This window comes from Periplaneta americana, chromosome 4 (genome assembly GCF_040183065.1).
Source record: "Periplaneta americana isolate PAMFEO1 chromosome 4, P.americana_PAMFEO1_priV1, whole genome shotgun sequence".
NCBI classification, from domain to species: domain Eukaryota; kingdom Metazoa; phylum Arthropoda; class Insecta; order Blattodea; family Blattidae; genus Periplaneta; species Periplaneta americana.
Window position 1 is genome coordinate 117233998 of NC_091120.1, and position 21735 is coordinate 117255732.

At 34.1% G+C, this 21735-nt stretch overlaps 1 protein-coding gene across 3 annotated transcripts in view; it reads right to left on the reverse strand.

Annotated features, from left to right (window-relative positions):
• The window catches only part of Smg5 (Smg5 nonsense mediated mRNA decay factor), a 535039-nt gene that overhangs the window by 141259 nt on the left and 372045 nt on the right, over positions 1-21735 (reverse strand). The window lies entirely within an intron of this gene.

Sequence of the window (21735 nt, forward strand, 5' to 3'; positions counted from 1 at the left end):
CAATGCGATCTATTACTAAGGATAGCACCGATTATTTATATACAATTTTTAAAAAGTACAGTTTTATGTTATTTTGAAGTATAGAATTTTGTATCGCATACTCTCATTAAAAGACATCTTTAACACACGTCTACAGAGTACGTTAATATAATAAAGTAATATACGGTAAATAATAATAATAATAATAATAATAATAATAATAATAATAATAATAATAAATTCATATTTTTATCATAGGTACCATCGCCAACAAATCAAGAAATGTGAAGAAATGGAAGTTAAAAAATTAAATTTGTAGCTTTAGTACAATAAGGTTGACTTACGTAGTTCATGATGTGTTGATATTTTGTTACACATTACACTAAAGCTGATTCGAATTAACACACTAGATTTATGTTGAAGAAAAACGATTTCTAACAATATAATTAATTTGTCTACATGATATTTCGAGTAAAATTATACTATTCAGAACAAAATTTGAGAAGGGAAATAATATACGCAGTTATAGACTTTAAACGAAGTTATTTTAAACGGGAAACTGAATTTTCTTTCGCGTACTTTTCACTATAAGAAAAGAAAAGATAAAAATTTAATTTATGCAATATCCGCTCATTTGCAAATGCTAACTGTCTAACATTAGTTCAACCCGTAAATGTTAATTTCATAATTGACTGATCAACGGAAATCAGTAACCAACGTCACCCCTTTTGATTCCCATGATCATAGTAAATACCAAATTACTTTGACATCATGTGCTAACTCAAACCCCAGGCGCAACTCCGCAATTCGAGCTGTTTAAGCATAGCAATCACGGAATCATCTCTGATATGAATACCCGCACGTAGTTTGCGTAGTACCTGAGGGAAACTAATGACTTTCATAACTAGAAATGAACAACAGGCCCCGTTTGTGTTTGATGGGCAATATTATTTTACATGTACGCTTCCTATTATATGTTCAGATATGAAAAATGACTAGTTATCGCCATAATAGCCCAAATTACAACGTTTTTGAACGACTGAAATCCACGAATCAATACATTCAATACGTTTCTACAGATATACGAACGAAGAAGTGCTAATATGCTGTCCATTTAAATGTATAGGCCTACTGAAATCTGAGAACGGCGCTCATTATTTATTTTAGTTGTAATGCAGAGGTGAGAGAATTTCCCGATAAATGGCCTACAATACAGCATATAGCATTCGACAGAATCAATGTTGGTTGGTTCGTTTCCAATGCCTCCAGATACTATGGTCAATTCTGATTGGAAAACTGATACTATACGAAAGTTAAATTGCATTTTCCGTGGTGGGAGCATTTTCAAGATACATTTTCTTACTCCCGCAGACAGGGTGGGCCAGGTAGTAATAAGATTTGTGGTAAATAAATCAGACGTTGTAGAGAGTTTTATCGGTGTACTCCCGTTTCCCTCTTATTACCCTCGTTTCATCTATCATCTGCAATAGTTAAAATACGTTGAGATGAAGTCTTGGAGGTAGTATGTTCCCGAATCTGATATAAGAAGGGCTTGGACCGTGGGGCTGAATCAGGCTACTCGGTGTGCAACGTGCGACGGATCCTTTGTGCTGCCTCTAAATTGTGACATATTTTTAATATTATACATTTCTTTGAATAATCTTAACCATGAAGTGTGTTTTAGAATAGTTTTTTTTAACATTTTCTGATTGTTAAAGTGCTTCGGGTTTATCAATTTTAGTATATATGATTCGTATTATTTCCAATCATATGTTATGTTGCAACGTTACAGTAATTGTATGTATTGAAATACATACAATTTTGGGGAGTAATTACGCACAAATTTTGCGTAGAGCCCGCTATCAGGAATAGAGTTCTTTTCTATGCCGTAAATCTACGACACGGGGTTCCAAGCGTTACTTTCTACAGAAAGAAAACATACTAAGAATTTTTATCGCTCTCGGCCAAACTTACACTCGCGAAACTCGCATTCTGTGACAATCATAGTAACCTAGATTACCGACGAAAATATAAGATAGAAAATTCTGTTTAAAATTTGTCCAAATTTTGACGAATTTCTTACCGGAAGCTGTCCGCTCATTTGTAGGCAAATGATTCATTTCCGATCAAAGTGAAGTTAACTGTCAACGGAACACCCATTTCCTGGCATAAACAAACATAGATCCTACTAATTTTTTGGAAGAAGTAATAGATCTCTTAAAATATACCCCAAAAACGTAATTCGCCAGTTAAAACTGGTGAGATAAACTATGGATACATCTATGTATTTTGCAGTCGTATACTAGGGAACAATAATTTTCTGTAGTAGCTCGTCTCAGAACCGTTTTATAGACGATTTTCTCAGGCTACTACTTTCGTTTATATGATTTTTTGGTCCACCAATTTTTGCTTTACGTTAGGTTTGATTTTCTCAGGCTACTTTTATTTATATGATTGTTTTCGGTCCACCGATTTTTGCTTTTATCGTGCTACTTTTATTTACGTGATTATTTCGTAGGATACCGATTTCTGCTTTACGTTATGCTTTGTTTTCTCACAGTACCGGTTTGCTTTCAGAGTAGCAAAAATGGCAGCGTCAAAACATTTGTAATCAATAGAGTCCTGCGTTGGTTACCTAGAGACTCCAAGCAATCCGTAACAGTATAGGTATGTATGAAGTATAGTTCGGCGGCATCTAACTCTACAGAGAACATGCGAAAACAAAACAAAGCTAGGCGCTTGGAAATGAGTACTTCAATATAAGAATTTGGTGGAGAGTACTTCACTAGGAAAGAAGAAAACATATTTTATAAGAAAGAAGGAAAAATCTTTTACTTGAAATACTTTAAAATTTTAGTTATTAATTGTAATGTGCAGGGAATCGTAAAACACGCACTTTCTATAATTTGCTTTATTTTAAGTTTTGTTGACATTTATGGTTTTCCATTTGTTCATTCTAACCTTTAATAATTAGAGCTAAAGTATCTAGGTGGGTGATAAAACACACATGTTTGGGTCGATAATACAGTGTTCACTGATTCGATGAAATACATTAAAGGTGATATCTTACAGTTGTATGAACACTTATAATTGTATTATAAGTATTCATACAACTGTAAGATATCACCTTTAATGTATTTTATCTAGGTGGGTTTTACTTATTGTAAAAATCAGAGGTAGATAAATTTCCGGGCGCCAGTTAGCCAAGGCGACTAAAAATTTTATGTGGTGCCTGAATAGTTCATTGAAAATTTGTTTATGACTTCGATTTCTTTTATGTGGCTACAACTAATACATAATGTTAACAAAAGCAGTCGTAGAAAGAAATTCGAATGTGATTTTTAAATTAGTATTCTTATATTTGATGCGCATCTCAAGATTTTGTCACTATATACCTTCAGAACATCTCTAAGAGCGTGTGTTTGCATTGCATAGATATTTATATCTTAACTCAGATGGTTTTCTCATTGCATAATATGTGCGCAAAATGTGGTGGTTCCTGAATATTAAGGGGCTGACTCCTGAAAATTTTTTAGCTTATCTGTCTCTGGTAAAAATTTTGTTTTATTGCATATAAGCTGCCTTTAAATAAATACTTTGTTATTGTTGTTACTATATCCAAGTGGTATTTTGTACAGCTGTCAAAAGAAAAAGTGGCCGCTCTCCTGGAACAAAGTTCCCTTCGGGTATCTTTGCTACAATTCGGAGACAGGCGATGTTACATGTTGTTGGACCACGTTGCCTGATATCTACAGTTATAACTGAAGTGTTCTGTGTGTTATTGATAGCATAATGGTAGCGTTCAGGCCTCTTATTCATGAGGTCCTGAGTTCGACTACAACCACGTGCTTTTTATGTTCTTTTTTGTTCTGTTTTTGAGAGAGACAAACTAGACATAATGGCTCCTTTCTCTTTTATGATTATTTTAGTAATTAACATCAGGTTCATTAATATATTATGCCATGACTTTATCATTATGATATTGTGGCTGCAAATGGAAAGAAAAAAGATTTTATTCTCAATAAAATATCTTTCGTGGCATAAACAAAACAAATTTACTGGCGACGGCCTTAAAACATTCGAACAATTAAGCGTTCAAAAAAACAAAACAAAAAGCCACAATTCAATATTTAGTCTATCTTCCTCTTATCTCGATCATCTTGCAGTCGAGTGGGCATGGAATTGACTAGTCTTTGCAAATAGCGACTGTTTTTAGACACGATATTCCAGGCATTCTGAACATACATACATAAGTGTTCTGTCCATGGGCAGGTCTTTCATTGCAAACCCAGCAATCTCCAATCTTTCCTATTTTCTGCCTTCCTCTTAGTCTCCGCATATGATCCACATATCCTAATGTCGTCTATTATTCTTTTCAACCAGAGACCCAACCAGTTACTTTTTATCTTTCTAATCAGTTTCAGCATCATTCTTTCTTCACTCACTTTTTCAAACACAATTTTATTTCTTATTTTGTCTGTCCACTTCACACGCACCGTTCTTCACCACATCCACATTTAAAATGCTTCAATTCGTTTCTCTTCATTTCGTCGTAATGTCCATGTTCCTTCCCCATACAATGCCACACTCCACACAAAGCACTTCACTAGTCTCTTCCTTAGTTCTTTTTCCAGAGGTCCGCAGAAGATCCTTCTTCTTCTATTTAAAGCTTCCTTTGTTCATGTTTGCAGTTTTTCTTGGGAAGGATAGGCCTAAATGCGGTAACATCCCGTTGCTTTCCGCACACCACTATCTCTTTCGCATCTTATTAAATTCCAGGGGGCCCAAGCGTGGAGATGAGGAGAATGGATTTGACTAATTGGGCCCTCCGGACTTCACCGAAAGTCACGGCAAGGGCTAAATATTAATTATATCAGGATGTTTGACCCTATCAGAGATCGGGAAATCTCAATTAGCCTTTGCCCCCCGCATCCTGGACTATCTTCTACGAATCATCAGAAAATCTTAGATTGTGATTGGGCCAATTTTTCCGAAAATGTTTCCACACTTTTGCCCTCGTAGCTCAGCGGACGAACGTCGGAATTTAGATGTCAACGTCTCAGGTTCAATTCCTCGTTACTCCTTTTCATTTTATTGTGGTTCAAGATAGTATAATGTAATAATACAAAAAGAAAAATTAATACAGTATTATGCAACTGGATTTTTCCAAACCTAATATTAAATTTATGTTATTTATATCGCTAAAGAACGATTACAATATAAATAACTTGAATATTATTTATACAGTATCACTAAAGAACGATAACACAATATAAATGATAAATATCGGTTTGTTTAATTAATATAAGATATTATATAATACGTATTTAATTATCTAAATAAAATAACCTATTTTACAAAGAAAGATGGTTATTTGCGTTACAATAATTACCTACATAAAATACAGATTATTTATATTGCGAAAGAACAATAACAATATATATAACTTGAATATTATTTTATAATGCCAATGAAGGAAAACAATATAAATGATAAGTTGAATATTATGTATATCGCTAAAGAACGATAACAATATAAAAAAACGTGAACATTATTATTCCTATCGGAATTTCACAGATTTATTACAGATGTATTTAAGAAATTGTACAAGAATAGTAATTAGTAACAGTGTCCTATTTATTCTTCTTGGAGCCAAATTTGTAACTTTTAAAAGTGTGGTTACTATGTTGAAGTGTATGTGTTGCAACGGATGCTTGATTTGTTATGTATGTGAGTCAGTTATGGGATGCTTGATGTCGTCGCAATGTCGTAATTATAGTTTGATTGTGTTTGTGTGACTATTGTGTATTAATTTATGATGTATGGTACGGGAAGCTGCATATTTGTGTTACAGAAGTGTTACGTATGTGTGTTGTTAATGTTTTTGTATGTTTCAAATTGATTCTGATATTTGTTTTGCAATCGCAATGCCTAATTTACAGATTGTTTATGTTTTGTTTAAATCGCGTAAGCTAATTTAATTTTCTTTTCCATTTCTCTTTATGCTTATCTTTTTTGTGTATAAAACTATAGCCCTAACATACATACATATGTAAAATTGGGCTAACCCCCATTGGAGATACTGTAGCTACAATAGTAATAATTATTATTCATATCGTTATAAAACGATAACAGAATACAAATGATGACTTGAATTTTAATCATATCTCTAAAGAACGATAACAAAATATAAATAACGTGATATCCATCAAGAACGATAACTGAATATAAATGATAATTTGAATATCATTTACATCGCTAAAGAACAATTAAAAAATAAAATGAAAACTTGAAGAAGGCGCGAACCCAGAACCTTTGAATCATTAAACAATCACTCTACCGCTGGTCTGCGAGGAGCAGATATGGAACACTTTCATAGTTCCGGAACTGCTTGTACAAGCACATGCATCGTGTAACATCGCCGCGACCCGAAGTGGACTTTGAAAATATTCGCTGTTCACGAGTGCGGTCACTTTTTTTTTTTTGACAGCTGTACATGATCATATTCCTGTTGTTGATCGACTTACACAGATACACGAATAAACAGATATAAACACACAATACCGGTGTGTGCAAGGAGACTGTTTCACTCGTAACTCGCAACTTGCTCTCCTTACCAAGAGAAACTAATATGATCGATGTACATCTAACATATATTCGAAGTACCCAAACGCAGGATTCTAGTCGTCAATTGTCACAACAATACAGCGAGCAGGGTGATGACTTTCTATTAAACATAGTGACGAGTGCTGAAAGCTGGTTTCATCATGTTCGATCCGAAACCAAACGTCAAAGCATGAAATTGGGTCACCCATAATCGCCGACAAAGAATAAACAAAGGTCCATCGGCTTCCAAAGTTATAGATACAGTTTTCTGGGGTGCTACAGTTGTTGCGACGATTTACTTTCCACCTCAGAAGCAAACTTTACTTTCCATCTCAGAAGCAAACTGTTAATGCAAATCACTATCAAGAAAGATGAGAAAGCTTCGTCGAACGCTGCGTGGCAAAAGACTTGACAGAAAAGTCATCCACTATGACAGTCTTGCGATGGATACTAATAATTGCGGGCGAGAGCTATTTTATGCCCGCTGCGCGCGCGCGGAGCTCTTTTACCTGTAAACATTGCTAAGGGGTGTACAGATCTTAGAACACAGCGCATCATGACGGAACGGAAGCGCTTAAAGCTTTCGAGGAAGAATGGAAGATACAATATTTATGTTTCGAACATGGCGATGAAGTCCAGTGTTTGTTGTGCAATATATATATATATATATCATTTGCAAAAAAAGTAACATAAAACGGCATTATGAGACGCAACATGAAAAAAATATGGGCATTATTCAGGAGACGAGAGAAATAAATTCATTTCGGAATTGACATCGAAGGTAAATTAATTTACATTTGGGTCAGTAGATAGTATCTAGATTCCTTTTATTTCCTTATTTTAAATGTATTGTTGATTTTTATTTTAGTAGATTATTTTACGACGCTTTATCAACATCTTAGGTTATTTTGCGTCTGAATGAGATGAAGGTGATAATGCCGGTGAAATGAGTCCGGAGTCCAGCACCGAAAGTTACCCAGCATTTGCTCATATTGGGTTGAGAGAAAACCCTGGAAAAAACCTCAACCAGGTAACTTGCCCCCCCCCTGGGAATCGAACCCGGGCCACCTGGCTTCGCGGCCAGACGCGCTAGCCGTTACTGCACAGGTGTGGACTGTATTGTTGATGTTTTATCTGTTGCTTGTTTCTGGAGATTTACTTTTATTAGACTACGTGTTTCTTTAATTTAGAAATAATATGTTATCTTTGATTGCACTTTAACTTACACTATTACTAAGCTCAAAATGCTAATTCACTTTTATTCCAAATAACTATTTTCAGGATTTCTATCAAATATGAACTAAACATTTTGAAAACATTGATGCAAGGAGCTTTTTTTTAGTAACGTCAATATAAAATGTACTTAAAATATAATTTCAAAACTATTAGACCTAATTGCACCAAATTTTGTACAGATGATATTATTATAGATCTCTTTATATAGTTTAAATTTCACAAATTTTGGCCGAAATTGTGGAAGTTTTTATTTTTTATTTTATTTTATTGGGTTATTTTACGACGCTGTATCAACATCTAGGTTATTTAGCGTCTGAATGAAATGAAGGTGATAATGCCAGTGAAATGATTCCGGGGTCCAGCACCGAAAGTTACCCAGCATTTGATCGTATTGGGTTGAGGGAAAACCCCGGAAGAAAACCTCAACCAGGCAACTTGCCCCGACCGGGATTCGAATCCGGGCCACCTGGTTTCTCGACCAGAACCGCTGACCGTTACTCCACAGGTGTGGACTGAAAGTTTTAAAAGTCATACATATCCCCTTAAATGATTGACCCCAAAAATTACGATAGCTCTCAATATCATAATTTAATCAATTTCTTTTTTTTTCGTGTTACGTGCATCTCACAAATCACTCTAAGAAAACTCATTACATAATCACGACTGGAGAGTAAGGACTACATTTTCACAATCACATAATCAATATACTCCATTTCAATCAATATTGCCATTATTATTTTTTCAACAAATACTCAAAAGCACTTAGGCTGATATTCATAGTCCACATTTTCGATTAAAGTGTCCTTTGGAAGACGCAAAATATCACTTTTCCGTTGCACAGTCGACACTTTGGTAAAAAGGAATACCTTGGATGAAAGTGTACTTCCGACCACACTTTGAGCCGAAAGTGTCACTTTGTAGCAAAATGGCGGATGTCTTGGAAGTTTTCGAATTATTTATTAGAACGTGCTGAAGAGGTGGCACAATTAGTGGTCACTGTACGAAGGCGCTACATTAGGGATAGGCCCAAAGACAATCCCGTGGAATTTTATAATGATATAGAATAAAAAAAATGGTTCCGATGTGATAAAAAACTGTTATTGAGATTACTAATCTTTTCGATGACCTGTTGACAAAAACGAATAACAGAGGTTTGCCAGTGCCTCCAATAATACAGTTATTGATTGCATTAAAATTCTATGCTATAACCTCAATTCGATGAAGTGATATGTAGGTAGATATTCCTATATAACCTATTTTTTATTACTGAAACGAATTTTTTTAACTTAAATAATATTAAACTAACTTCAACCTAATGTAGGCGTAACTATCTTAAATTGGCATTGAGAGACCTCACGTGCCTGTCTTCTAAGCAGATTCCATAATTATATTGGGTTTAAAATGATTTTGATTTTCGTTGACTAGCTGTATTTAGAGATAAAATTGATCTTGATGTTCATATAATCATTATTTTGATAATATATGTTTTCATGTCGATAAGCAATACATCTGATATGGCTGCTTTTGCTGAGATACTGTCTCTATTTCATGTGCAATCATAACCTCACCATGAAAAGAGATCTCATAACATTAGGCCTATTTTGTTTTGCATTGTAGAAAAATTTGGCATTAAAAATATTCCTGAAAAGCAGCCAATAATGGAAACGAGAGAGAAAATAATAATAATAATAATAATAATAATAATAATAATAATAATAATAATAATAATAATAATAGCAGCAGCAATAGGCCTAATGTGTTTATTTCATTCTTTTCACTTCTATTCACTATTCACGAAAAAGACAAAAATAAAAATAAAGGGAATAAAACGATATATCAATGAAGCAGATACGTATAAAAACTAACCTAACGATATATACACATAACCAAAACTTAACCTACTCAGTCCAACTTTACCTAACTACATAAACCAATAGAAGATATGTATAAAATCTAACCTAACTATATAAATCAGTGGAACTGATACATACAAAACCTAACTTAACGATATAAATCAATGAAAAAGATAGGTACAAAACGTAATCTATCTATATAAATCAATGGATCACCTATGTACTGTACAAAATCTAACCTAATTTCACCAGCAGTATCACTACCTATTTAATAAAATATTACATATCTGAACTGACTGAAATAATCTAAACTATCGACAGCGAAAACTAGAAACTGAAATAAAACAACTTTAACTATATATTTTCTTTCTCGTGCGATAAATTAGGCTCCCAACTCAAATCACAAGCATTATAATCTGTGGGTTACACATTAATTTGTCATTGTTTGTTCACTTGTTTTGAAAGGCATTGTGGGACTTCTTTTACCAACCAAATTGTAACTCTACACTTTGCTGGCATAAAGTAACACTTTGTAAAGTGCACTTCTTCAATCGTCTATGAATACCACTAATATGAAAGAGTCACTTTGCAAAGTGGTAATATAAAGTGTCGACTATGAATACCAGCCTTAGAGATCACACACGTAGAGCAGGTAGACCCTATTAGTTTCTCCTAACCAATGAAGTGAAATATTTACATAATAAATAATTGCTTTTAACAATAAAATGGTTTACATACAATTAACTTTTCCTATTTCTCTTTTTGTTCCTAAAAACCCTTCCCTTTGCGATTTGTTTATATATGTACATGTATATTAAATAACTTAGTAATTAGCTCTATTACATAGCCAGAAATTCAGTAACGCAAGTTATTGTAATAGTTCCTGCCTTTATTCGCTGCATGTGCATGTACTGTACATCCCTATGCGCCCGTGATCAAGGTCGAGCTCTTCTACCGTGATTGGGAGCTAATATCGTCTCATCCCTGCACTATGACAACGCACGACCAGACACGGCAATTTCTACCATGAAATGGATTGGTAGATAGGGCTGGAAGAGTCTTACTCACTCTCCCTAGTCTGGATTTAGTATAATCAGACTTCCATCTCTTCGGTTTCAAGATAGGACAGAGAAGGCAACATTTCACAAGAAGGAAGAAGAGGTGTAGCAAATCGTACGTCGTAGGCTGCGCACCTCCGGAACGGACTTCTACAGCACATTAAAATTGACAGAGCGCTTGCAAAAATATGTTGATCGAGTTGGAGATTATATAAAAAAAATAAAGAATCTTCGAGAAGTAATTTGATGTATACTTCTTCCTTCAGTATAACCTCGGCCCTCCGCAAAAAAAAAAAAAAAAAAAAAAAAAAAAAAAAAAAAAAAAAAAAAGCGCATTCCTATTTTTCGGCACAGGAGCCAGTACTGCCATAAAATAGTTTCCTTGTTCACAAATAAATGCTCGCATTCCACACAGTAGGGTAAGCAAGGGTGAATAGGGTCAAAATTCATATTTACTCTAATAACTCACATAACTTAACATTAAACTTAAAGTGTGATACTTCATCAGAAAGATTGAAGTTTTAGCTACACGTTTAAATGTCTATATTAGAATTAACTCTGCAACAGTTTAGCATATTTAGAAATTAAACAAAGCACTGCATGACCCTTTTCACCCTAAGCAGCCAGGGTGAATAGGGTCATCAAGAAGGGCGATTGGAAATATTTTTACTTTTCATTTTTATTCGTAAACTTGTACAATAAAATACTTACGAAGATTCAGATCTAGACAAATTATATAGCGTGAGTCATAAGTATGTTTGGAAAACGCGTGAGCGTGCTCCTGAATCAAAAATAAGAACAATTCCTCACATGAAAATTTGACGGAAAATGCTTATTTATTGGAGAAATGGTCATACTTTCTTTTTGTTCTTTTTTTCGTTCTGTCACAAGTACATGTTGAGAAACTTGTCATTTAACGTTTACAAAAGGCGCTCAGTGTGTCCCCCTCCATTATTTCACATGCCTGAGCATGACGTACACATGACTGGCGAGTTCGCTGAAACACCATGTTGTCATCACTGATCAATTGGCATGCATTTTCAACACGTTGCAATAGCTCCTCTGCATTATTCACTGGTGTTGAATAGACGCTAGCCTTCAAGTGACCCCTAAGGTAAAAATCTAATGGGGTGAAGTCGGGTGATCTGGGTGGCCAAGGGAGTGGACCACCGCGTCCAATCAAAACAAAAAAAATGCACTACTGTCTTGTTTGTAAACAAACACTGGTACAAAATCAAAACAAAAACAACACAATAATATGATCAGATGCTTATGAAAACGAAAATCACTATTTCCGTCAAATGTTCATATAAGGAATTGTTCTTATTTTTTTATCCAGGAGCACGCTCACAAGTTTTCCAAACATACTTTTGGCTCACCTTGTATATTTAATACTAATTCTTCAACACAAGCAACAAATGTCCTGTTTTAATTATTCAATTAACATCTTCCACAAATAAATCTCTTCTTACTCTGAGCTCCAACACAATTTTCATGGTATCACTCATTCCCCTTTCCCATGCAGTATACACAGTTTCCGAGCTTTAAAGAAACAGGATGACTCTATTTAACATTGCAAAAACCACATGCAGTGTCATATTCATCTGATGATTCATCTCCTGACGACGATGATGATGATGATGATGATGATAATGATGATGATTATGGGCACCTTTTCGAACATCGAACATTCAGTTCAAACCCACAAGCTGAAAGTTTAGGCCTAAGTTTCTCTTTGCAAATTGCTTTTATGGTCAAATGAGACACGGTTTATCCTCCCCTATTCTATACTTGTTAGTTGACCTTATTTTCCAGATGTCTTTGTAGGCAGTAATGTGGTACACTGAAGAGCGCCGCAGCATAGCGCTAGCTTCGTACTTCACGATAAGCTTTTATTGCCCTCTACTTATACTCCTTCAATCATGAAGACTGCGTGTTCCTTCTGTATTTCCCCGTTTAGGACAAATATAAACCCTATTTCAATGAAATCAGTTTAAAATATTCTGACCCTTTTCACCCTTAAAATAGTGACCCGAATCACCCACAGAGCAGTAATATTTTATATCGCAAGGTTTGCCATACTGATTGGTCTTAGAAGCTCGACATATGGGTAACCAACCTGTCCTTTAAGATTCCACTTTCAACTTAATTACTAAATCATGTAAGTATCACAATAATAACTGGTAAAACGCAGATTAAATAAACACTACAATTCAAGAAATTAAATAAAACATTGCTACTTATCGTTACAATAACAATTTTCTACTCCAAACACTGCACCGAAAAACAATGCAGTTATATTGCTTTCCCGCCTTTCTGCATTGAAGAAGTTCCCAACTTCAACGCTAGCTAGCGCACAATCCAGTATTCTTTGTTCTTTGGCTTACAGAGCGGTGTTTTGAAAACTGACCCGATTCATCTGGTGACCCGTTTCGCCCTTGTTTACCCTATGTTATGAAGTCATTCTGAATATCATATTTTGTGAAAAAAAGAAACCATCTTTGCTCGCTAATAAGGTATATTTCGCTCTACATTCTTAAAAAAAAAAAAACATTTGACATTCATTTTTTTAAAAAGAGTTCTACAGTATGTAAATGGTTTTGAAATCAAAACATATTTTACTACAACACAATAGAGAATTATAGAAGAACTGATAGCTCTCTACTATGAATGCAATTTTTTATGGAGAAATGTTAAAAGCGCTGATGAACTCAATCAGTACATGAATTGATTGGATGAAAGCCCACACCGGGAACATGTAGCAAACTGATGAAATTGGTCGATGTGCAGTTTGGTCTATTTGTGTTTCAATTCTATTATATAAATATTCTACCAAAGATGTTTTACCATCAGCTACTATGCTAGTATCCTACACAAAAAATATTTCATAGCATAATGTTAGAATACAGATCAATGGTACGACAAATCTGTTGCATTGCATTCTACTCAATTTGAATTGGATCCTTTACACAACGACCTTCTTAAACTGTATGTAATGATGAGAATGGGGCAACGGTGGGTTCATATTGGCAGGAGAAACTCAAGTTCGATGGAATCGTTACTTAATTCTGCAACCTTTTTGCGGCTAATTTCCTGAGCACGCTATAAAGCAGTGGTCGTCACCACTCGCTGAAATGGGTAAAGGGTAACGAATGTATCGTAATATGCACCGTCGTGCAGAAGAGAGAGGCAGAAAGCATATCCTCCAGCAGCCACGGATGTTTATCCACGGGTAAGCAACGCTAGCCCGAGGGTACTGCTACTATAAAGGAATTTGCAAAATATTACGTGACCGTGATGGCAAGGCTGTGCTCCTTTGAAAAGGCACATACCAAAAAAAAAAAATGCTAACAGAAACGCTGAAGCGTGTATTTTCGTGAAAACTTCAAAAATGGTAATTTACACATCAGATATTCTTTTTCTGCACCAAGTGTTCAGGTATAATGAGAGACTAAAAACGGCTATATACTGAACACAAAACCATCAAGTTCATTTCAAAACAATTTTTTCAGATGGTGGTGGTGGTGGTGGTGGTGATGGTGGTGGTGGTTGTGGTGGTGATGATGATGATGATTATGATGATGATGATGATGATGATGATGACAATGACATATAGTTTCTAATTGTCTTTCCTTGGTAACTTGCTTAAGTGTTTGAACACGGCTTTCGATAAATTTATAAACACACACACTGAATGTGCTTAATCACATGTTCCAATTGAAGTAATTTCGTTTTCAATGAACGAATTTTGATGTAACATTTAGCAATTTCACAAAAGTGAATCGGACAAAATATAAACTTCGTTACGTTCAGCTTATTATTTCGTTAACATATGTACGAATATTACACCATGCTAAATAACTGAAACGCCACAGCCAACAAGAAATAAAAATGTATGCCATTAAATATATTATTTTTAGGATTTCATGAGAAATAAATAGGATCATACGAAACGATAAATACCTTCTCATTATGAATTTTATGTAATAACTCAAAATAAAGTCGTATCAAATTAATTATTTGAAGGAAGTCGATTTTGCGTATAATCAGATCCGTGGCCTTCTCAAATCAAGGATTATAAGCCAAACATGAAAATTCGTCTAATCTGTTTACAGAAAAATGGAATTGTATCAATTTCGTACATTCTAAATGGCTAATTGAGGCGTTTAAATCTGAAAGCCACGATTATTTTGAGTTATACATGCCAAATAAATCTTTTATGCTACACAAACTAACAGTCACACATAAACTATCTTCCTTATTATTCTGAAATCATGCTCCTTCACCTATATCATCTGCTTATCAGCATACCGTCAACTGGGGTCACTTTGTCTACCTTGAGGTGACTTTGTCTCATATCACAGAAAAAAAAAAAAACAAAACTGGCACCATTTCACATTTGTTTCAATGAAACATTACTAATGTGTAATTCCGATAAATGACAGAACTAGTTTCAGTATAGAAATTTCAGATTGGACGTTGTGGTTCCACAGTTGGTTGTACTGCAGCTGTTGTGTTGTTTACATTTTTCAATGAATTTCTTGTGCAGCAAATTTTCTATTGCAACAGATGTTTGAACTTAACTTCAGTAAGCTGGTGAGTATTTATTTTTATTCCTTAATGTGTCTACTAGAACAGCTTACCTGCGGCAATCTTTCAATGTGGTCATATCAAGGTTAAAGAAAGGTTGAGAAGATTAGACTGAAAATTTAATTGTAGGTGCAGTGTAATTATCTAAGTTGTGTCATGTAATTAAATAAGTTGATAATGGTTGGGTTTAATAGAAGTAGGTTTACTTATAAGTTAGGTTTACTTTTGCTATAGTTTTTCTTTATAGTCCTAGGTTTATTGCATTTATTTATTTATAGTTAGAATTAAATTTACGTTTATTTTATTTTCTATTCCTGTAATTATTGTAATTTTATTACTGTAATTATTGCAATATTATTGTATATTATATATCACTGCCACCGAGTGTATATTCAATTGTAGTGTTAATACATACATACTTGAAACATCAATGAAAGTTACAATTATCGAGCCAACATTTTAGGTTTTTTGTTGGGTTTAGTGAAATGTGGCGTTTCTAACAGCGATTTAGGTTGAATTTGTCTCATCAAAGTTTGTTTATGTTTTTTTTTTATTGAAAATGAATTTAGGTATTTTTGATTTGCATGTGTATCCATACATGAATATTAACAAATACTGGTTCTTGCTTTTGTTTTCATATAGTTGGGTACCTACTGATCCATCATGCCACGCAGGTAGGCTTATGTGTCCCCAGCAGGTAGCCGATCCCACAAAAAACTACAATGAAGAAACTTTGAAGAAAGCTGTAGATGTCTTAATAAAGCGATAAGCCAAAGAAAAGCGGCCATAAATTATGGAATTACTATTACAAGTTTGAAGAATAAACTGAAAAACAAGCACACAAAAATACCGAGGGAACAAAAGATTTTCAATGATAGGGAGGAACAACCATTTGTTGACCATTTTATCAAGTTATCAGAGTTTGGGTTTCCTGTGGCTCAAACTGATTTTAGAATGACTGTGCGATATTATCTGCAACGCAAAGGTGTAAGTGTGCCTTAAATCAAGGACAATTCCTCAGAATCTGATTGGATCAAAAGGTTTCTCCGTGATCACACTGAATTAACGGTGAGGTTTGCGCAAAATATTAAGAAAGTAAGAGCTGGCATCTCAGCAATATGAATAGGAGAGCATTTTGAGGAAAGTTGATCCTCCGAGACCTGTATTGGTGAAGAGGAGCAACTATATTTTTCAGTCCCAGAGTTGAATGATTACTACTGCAAATAATTTCCTTATTATTGTTTGTTTTCCATTTTTTGTGTCTGCGTTTTTACTCCTCAGATTACTTTAAAAATATGAAAATAAATGGAAATTTTCATGAAATTGTATTATTTGCCTAGTTTATATCCTTATCACAGCTTATTGAAATTCATTTTTATGATGATATAGGGACACTATTGTCTCACTACATCCTGTAAAGGCTTATTCATTGGTTTTTGAGATTCGAGACAAAGTCATCCCAGGTCGAAGTGAGATTGTCCCATTCTTTTTGGAAAGAAATATGTGGACTTAGGAAATTTCAATTACTTTGGAAAATTGCTTTAAATGATTCATTAGACACTAAACAGTTTGAGAATAATATTCTGGAAATTTAAGAAATAATTTTTACACAATAAAGGGAAAAAGGTGCTGAAAATGAGACAACGTTTACGGTACCTATCAACTATTACGAGTATTACACCATTTACATGAATATATCAACTATGATGACATAAATAAAGAAACAAACAAACATTTTTCACTAAATGAATGCTAATATTCAACAATATTACAAGTAAAAATAACCCCACAGAATGAAACTGTTTGCCGGCACTTAAGTCACGTCTTGCTCCATCTCCCTAATTACTGAAACTATGTTAATTTATCCAATTAAATCAGTCATCATCAACATTAGCATTACAACCTGTTGCAGATCTTGACCGTCCCTATAATGCGCCTCCATTTGTTCCTATCTTCCGCCTTCTTTTTCCATTCCCGTACTCTCAATATTTTCAGATATTATTCAATATTAACCTGCGGACGCCCAACTTTTCTTTTGTCATCTATTTTTGTGATTGAGACATACATCTGTCTCCTTTTCTTATGTTATGTGTCCTAATTTTTCAGATTCTGATTATTTTAATTGTCAGTATCATCATAAGGCTCATACAATTCATCACTATATCTGATACGCCTGTTACCATTCTCATGTACTGGGCCAAAAACGTTTCTTAATATTTTCCTTAAAAAAAAAAAAGTAATTCATATACAGAGTGGAAATGAAATAACCTTGCAGATTGAAAGGGACGATAGGGTACGCTTAAGTGAATAGAAAACCTATGTTACGTGTGATTTAATACACTGTTAATTAGAAAATTAAGTTGAAAGTTCCAGCAGTCTGGCAATCTCGCCGCTAAAAGTCTCCTTTCGTATCGCAATACAGATGTAAGAAGTCAATGAACTCTACGTTCGTGTACTGCCTCGTGCTCCCTTCTCTAGCTACAACGTTGTGATGTTGATTGAATCGTTCAGTGGTTTGAAATTAGTGGTTTTTAAGTTAAATTTACATGAAAACCGCCCACGTTATTGAAATACGACAGAGAGATAGATGATTCTTTATTAGATTTTCTATTGATATGGACAAGTCACGATCCAATTCGCAATAGTTACCGAATAAGAAATTTTAAACATTTGAGGGGGGGGGGACATTTTTCTTTCTGAGAAAACTATGAACTTTCCACCAATATGGTATTACAGCTTTTTTTACATCCAACATGAGCTGTTCGTTCTAAAAATCTGCAGGGTTATTTCACTTCCACCCTGTATAGATTGTATTTTAAGCTCTAAAGATAAGTCTGAAAAATTTTAGATTACAAGTATAATTTTACAAATAGCAATTTATTCTACATTACTTTGTCTTCTTTTGAAGAAACTAGTAATTTACTACATTTCACGTGCATCATTAATTAACTTCCAGATACTGAATATTAAAAAAAAAACACCTATCCAACAGCTCATAAGAAATCACTTTACAAAAAAAAAATCCTACTCGCAAATTTAGGTGAAGAATCAATTGTATTTTCACGAAAATATCTATATTGATGTTTTTTTCATTATCGCAAGATCTTATTTCCACATATAACTAAAATAAAGATGTCAAATAAAACCCTGACTCTCTTAGCCCACGATTTTGTAAACACTCATTTTTATTTATTTTATTTATTATTAATTAATTAATTAATTTATTTATTTATTTATTTAACCTGGTAGAGATAAGGCCATCGGGCCTTCTCTTCCCTTCTACCAGGAGATCACAACTACAATATTAAGAATACAATTACAGTTATAATTATTACAATTAATATTAAATTTCCAAATACAATAAAAATCAAAGTACTAAAAGATTAACTGATTAATAAAGGTTAGACAGTTTGTTGTACAAATTAACATTGAAAGCAGCGAGAAGATATCTATAAGAAGCAACCGTCCTTTTCCTTTAATACACAAAAACTGAGTCTTCAGTCCTCCATCAAGCAAAATCGCTCCTTTGTTTCACTCGCCATAACTCGGAAACCAGTAAAGATTTTGAGTAACAGCCACTTTTAAAAGTAATTAAAAATGTATCCCGCTTTGATCCCCATCTAAAGTGAAAAATAAAGTTTGTCGCTTATCAACTTTGGAGGGTGTCAATGTTTATTTTGGACAGATCACTTCAAGTTAATATATATTTTTTTCCATTTTCCAAAAAAGATATTGATTTAGAATTTCTTCTGTTGGTTTCCTTAGACATTTATTTACGAATCCTACACGATTGACTTATCATAGGAGCTACGACATGATAACGTTTAACGGTGTGGTAAAAATCGTTCTCGTCTGCTTGTTGCGAACAGCAATTAAAGAACCAAAATGGCGGACGATTATATCCACTATTTACAGAGCTTTACTCTACGAGTATGCATGCTTTGTCTTTTTGTTTGTCTTCGTCAATTCCACTTTTCCAGCAACTAAGTTATTATTTCCTTGTGTGCTATTCTCATAAAATCATCTTCTTGTGACAGTGACAGGGGAAGTATAGCCTGAAAATACGTGGTGGGAGCGAGCCCTGCAATTGAATAGAGAGAGGAACCTGATTCACGGTTCTTTGCCTCAGGAAGTACGGTGTCCAGAAAGGCCGTGCTTATGGAGTACAAAAGCGACGGGGTATAATAAAGGTACTCCTCCTGGAGTAGTGTTGCCAGATTAGAGAAAATTTCCTCAAATTTGGAAACTTCTATAAAGAAGAAGGAAATTTTGAGGATTCAAAGAAAATGAGGAATTTTTTACTTTCATGTGAATATACGGAAGAAATATGCAATAATAAACTGAAGAATATATACGGTATTTTCGAACTCTCAACACACAATATGTTGTAAATAGCCATATTCTTAATTATATTTAGAACTAGCCCTACCCGTGCGCTCCGCTGCACTTGTTAGAAATAAATATAAAGTAATTACATAATTAAAATAAACATCTGGTCCGTGTTAGATAGAAGGATAAATCGTTTAATATGTTACTTTACTTAAATTATATTTAAATAATTAAAATGCGATCATTTTGGTCCAGAGACCACTCATTTGGTACAATGATAATTCCTTTAACATTATTACATGCAAATAATTAAAATATGATCATTTTGTTCAGAGAACATCCGTTTTTGGTGCAAGGATAATTCGTTTAACATTTTTCTAAATTAGTCTTGAATGCATCCTTTAATAAATCACTCAAAAGTAATCAAGTTGATTGTGTACGAAAATAATTTTTATGTTAACTTTACTGTGCATCTTTTTTATTTTGTTAAGTTTATTTTATTCACACCTTAACATCTGTGGTCATGTCACGTGTATAGAATGTGTGGGTATATGAGTAGTCTGTTTTTACTCTTGTTGAGTTTCTGTTTCTATTGTGTATTGTAGATGGCTTATGTTCATGTAACTGATTATAGACTTTGATTAATGTTTTTGGTATTGGTAATTGAGGCGGTGATGAATAATGGCATGTATCTTTCCAATCCGGCATTTGCCTTTATGACTAAGGGAAATCATGAAAACCCCCAGTCAGATTGGTCGGCCACGGGGTTTGTACCCGGGACCTCAAACGCTAGCGTCTGAGCCAACTCGCTCGGTTGTACGTATATCATTGTTTATGCAAATAAAAAAATGAGGTACCCTACATAAATATTCTTTTAAGAAACACAGGAAACGAATATGGGTAAATTATGAGAGCAGGAACGCCATTCCGTGACACCTTTTAAAATAACTCAGCTCCAGTGAGCTCTATGGTAAAATCCTTGGTAATTTCTTAGTACCCGGTACGCCATTTCGGGTGAGAGACATAGGCCAGTTTTACACCAATCCTAAACATATTTAGTATAACTTGTTGCTTGTGGGCCATCCCTTATATACCCACTGCCATCGTGATCTAATACAGGCCGTAAGGCAGACCACGTGACTCGCTTAACAGCTGATCGCGAAGGGCGGTCTTTCAACCATATCAATTAGTTCCAGTACATGAAAAATAACATATATTTCTCTGAAATGCAGTGTAATCGCGTCAGTAAAATTTTAAACAGTGATTGTGAGACACTTGAGACACAATTCACTTGCAACGTAAGGTATAATATTATTTTTGGTGTGAAAATTACGTTGTTGCAGGCAAAGTTCGTATGTGTAATACCTGCCTTTATTTCGATTAAATATTGCGCCCTTATGTGGTTAAGTGAATTTTTAGTGTTATCAACAGTAAATATGTGTAATAACATACACGTGAAAGTGAAACATTGACTGGGATGTAAAGTAAATTATGATTAGGCCTAAGTGCAGCGTTACTGATGTTACTCTTGTCTAATCCATTATTGTTAGTTTACCGTATTTGTTTTATTAAATTTAAATTATTGCGCCCTTCTTATGTGTGAATAATCTACATTATAAATAATACGACGTTTGATAATATACACAATTTGAACTAAAAACGAGATACATATAGTCTATTATGAAAAATTATACCTTATAGTTTTCATTACTGTTACAGTATCTAGTATTGTAATTAATTGAAATAAAGCACGCTCGCTTCATTACGAAATTCTTACATATTCATTTAAGCACGTTTCAACAATTTTCAGTTGTATCGCACGCATATTTTGATGTGTTGACATTATAGGTTATGTTTACTCTATCAGTACTTGCCTTATTTCTATATTCGCAATTATGCATCATAATTAAGCATAACGCTACGTATAACTTGTAAATGCAATTTGTCTACACTTCAATTGTATTTATTCGTTTCATACGGTACTCCAGTCTGATTAGTTTAATATGTTACCAGGGCTAAACTAGCGCTGAGGTAGTTCCCTTCGTATTCATACACCTTGCATATACTAATTAGTTCGGTTAGTT